General features: G+C 42.7%; 1 protein-coding gene across 1 annotated transcript in view; it reads left to right on the forward strand.

The window, feature by feature from the left end:
- Polq (DNA polymerase theta) overlaps positions 1–3640 on the forward strand; it is a 73412-nt gene that overhangs the window by 21925 nt on the left and 47847 nt on the right. The window lies entirely within an intron of this gene.

Consider the following 3640-nt stretch of genomic DNA (forward strand, 5'->3'; position numbering starts at 1 on the left):
TTTTTTTTTTGGTTTTTCGAGACAGGGTTTCTCTGTGGCTTTGGAGTGAACTTTCTTATATTTTATGCTATTAATTAATATTAACACAATTTGAAGAAGACTATTACATAATTCCTGTGAGGCAGTCCTCATTGCAGTGAGTTCTTTTAACTTTTGTTTGTCTGGGGAAGATTTTTGGTTTTTTTCCTCATTTCCAAAGATCAGCTTGGCTGGGTAAAGTGTATTTGGCCAGGTTTGTCCTTCTGCACCGAGTGTAATATCTGACCTTTCTGGCCTGTGGGGCTTCTGTTTAAAACTTGTTCATCATTTCATGGGCTTCCCTTATGTGTATAGATTTCTTAACTCTTACTGATTTTAGAATGTTTTCTTTGCCTTTGAATTTTTTTTTCACTAAAATCAATTTATTGATTTAAGGATAAGGTATGAATAGCACAATAGATTAATCCAACTCGCTAATTCAGGAGAGATGCTCATAGGCCAGGTGTATTAGCTCACACTGAGAAACTCACAGCTCTGTGTGCAGAAAGAGGATAGCCAGAACATGTACGCATCCTGAGCAATGTGAAGAAATGCTCTCTCACAATATCTGCAAGACCACCTTTTGCTCCTTGGTGAACACTGTGCGCTTCCGCTGCCTCCTTGGATCATTGGGAGAAATGTGTCCTTGGAGGGGCCTGAGAATCTTGTGGATATGGTGGACCTGAGGTACTTGAAGAACCTTGGGTAACTGGGTTCACTGGCATGCTGAGGATTTGTAACTCTGACGCACATTGGGGCTTCCAATCATTTTTAGACCAGGTGCCAATGGAAAATCCTGGGGAACTTGAGATCCTGGGATCATATGAGAATTTGTTTCCATTGTGAGATCTTTATAGATTGGAGAACCTTTTTTTGAGGCTTGAAGTCACCAAGAAATCCATAGGATGTTGCCCCTTGCTCAGATTCTTCTCTGAGTTTCGCCTTTGAAATTTTTTTTAAGGTTTTATTGTCTTGTACTACTGGGGATTGAACCCAAGTCCTCACACATGATAGGCAAGCACTCCACCACCAAGCTATGCCCCATCTCTCTGCCTTTGAATTAAAAAAATTACTTTCATGTGTATGGGTGTTTTGCCTTACTCTATGTTTGTCTGGTGCCCTCAGAGCTTAGAAGAGGGTATAGGATCCCCTGGAACTGGATGACTGTGAGCAGCCCGCCTTATTGGTGCTGGGAATGGAACCCAGGTTTTCCGGAAGAGCAAGTGCTCCCAACTGCTGAGCCATCTCTCTGGTGGTCTGAGTTTTGGTATTATGTGTCTTGATGAGCTTTTTGGGTTGTGTTAGAATAGAGACTTCTGTGCTTCCCATACCTGCTGTCACCCTCTCTCCATAGATTTGCGTACATTTTTAGCCATTATTTCTTTAATAGCTTTTTAGTTCCTATCTCTTCCACTTTAGCTTCTATTATGCAAAAATTAGTCTTTTGACTATACGTCGTTTATTTCCATCAGTCTGGGAGTGTACTGGCTCTCCATCTGTCTGAGCTCCGGTTGAGACTCACCATTTCATTTTGCAGTTTGGCTGCCATGCTTTTCTTCTTTGGAATTTGTTTTTATTTTATTGTTTCTGTTTCTTTGTTAAATTTCTCACTGTTTATATCTCATTTTCTAAATTTATTTCATTTTAATGTTCTTATACTTCATAGAACATCTTCGAGAGGATTATGTGTAACCTTTATCTGTTCTTTCCTGTTCCCTGTTTCTTTAGGGTCCATCATTGGAATTTTGTTGGTATATTTTAAAGTCTTATGATTTCCCAGTTCTTTGCAATCTTGTGTCATTGTATCACAAATGTATAGAGACAGCAGTTCTGGGTTTTCTGGTTTGGCAGGAATAGGCCTGTATTGATAGTCCAGCTGGGAATCTGAGTGGCACAGCTGGGAATGACTGGGCAGACTGGGCAGACTGGGCCTACTTTTGTTTCATGTGGTTAATTAGGTTGCTGACTTTAGTTTAATTTTGAGTGCCTGGTCTCCATTGTCAGACCAGATTGGTTGAATTCTGCAATCAGAGTTACTGGTTGGTCACTGCTGTCACCTTTAAAATACACTCCAGGGTGTATTTCTGGATCATTGTTTGAGATCTTCACTGGGATCTGTGCTGGCTAAGTTTTTTTTTTTTTTTTGAGACAGGGTTTTTCTGTGTAGCCTTTGGAGCCTGTCCTGGAACTCGCTCTGTAGACCAGGCTGGCCTTAAATTCACAGAGATCCGCCTGCCTCTGCTTCCCGAGTGTTGGGATTAAAGGCATGCACCACCACCACCCAGCTGCCTCATTTTAAGTTAACTTGGCTCAAGTTAGAGTTATCTGAAGGGAGGGAACCTCAATGAATGCTTCCATAAGATCCAGATGTAAGGCATTTTGTTAATTAGTGATTGATTGTGGAGGGCCTAGCCCGTGGTGGTGGTACCTTCCTTGGCCTAGTGGTTCTGGGTTCCTTAAGAAATCTGATTGAGCAAGACATAAGGAACAAACCAGTAAGCATCACCCCTCCATGGGCTCTCTGCATCAGCACATGCCTCCAGGTTCCTGCCCTACATGAGTTACTGCCCTCCTTCACTGACAGACTACATTGAGAAAGTGTGAACCAAATAAACCCTTTCCTCCCGCTTGCTTTTGGTCATGATGTTTCATCACAGCAATAGTAAACCTAGCTAAGACAAACTGGTACCCCAATAGTGCGGTACTGCTGTGACAGATCTGACCATGTTTTTGGGAACATTGTGGAAGGACTTTGGAAGTTTGGAGCACAGGAGGAAGGATTTTAGGGGCCAGAGGAGTCAAGAATACCACAAGAAAACCCACACAAACTGTACTGAGAATTCAGTCAGTGGCTGTAACAGGGAGTCAGCTCTACAGAGTTTACCCAAGAAAACTCCTAAATTAACAAACACACACCATCAAGGACAATAAGATAGTAAGAACAGTGAGCCTTTGAGTGGAGGTGCTTTATTCTTCAGAACTGCCAAATTATATTACCCAAAGAGATAGCTTTTCTTCTATCTTCTTCTATATATCAAGCTATGTGAGACTTGAAATAAATGAAAGTATGGCTTATGTTTATGAAAAAAAAAAAAAGAAAACCCACACAATCAACTAAATATAGCCCATAGGGGCTCACAGAGACTGCACTGACAATCAGGGAGCCTGCATGGTACTGACCTAGGCACTCTGCACATGTTACACTTCTGTAGCTTGGTCCTCCTGTGGGGCTTCTAACAGTGGGAGCAGGGGCTGTCCCTAATGCTTTGGCTGGCTGTTGGGACTCCATTCCTCATACTGGGTTGTCTTGCCCAGTCTTATTACAAAGGAGTTTTACTGCAGCTTGGTATGCCTTGTTTGGTTGTTACCCATGGGAGGCCTGCTTTTTTCTGAATAAAAACGGAGAAATGGATCGGGGTGAGGTGGGGGTATAGGGGTGGGATAATGGTGGTGGGGGCAAGAGTGTGGGGGGAGGGAATGGGAAGAGAGAAGGGAGGGGAAACTACAGTTGTGTGTGCATGGGAGAGAGAGATTCCTTAGCAAAAGTCTGTTACGATACCAGGTTGAGGAGAGAGAGAGAGAGAGAGAGAGAGAGAGAGAGAGAGAGAGAGAGAGAGAGAGA

The sequence above is a fragment of the Microtus ochrogaster genome, chromosome 2, assembly GCF_000317375.1.
Source record: "Microtus ochrogaster isolate Prairie Vole_2 chromosome 2, MicOch1.0, whole genome shotgun sequence".
In the NCBI taxonomy this organism is placed as follows: domain Eukaryota; kingdom Metazoa; phylum Chordata; class Mammalia; order Rodentia; family Cricetidae; genus Microtus; species Microtus ochrogaster.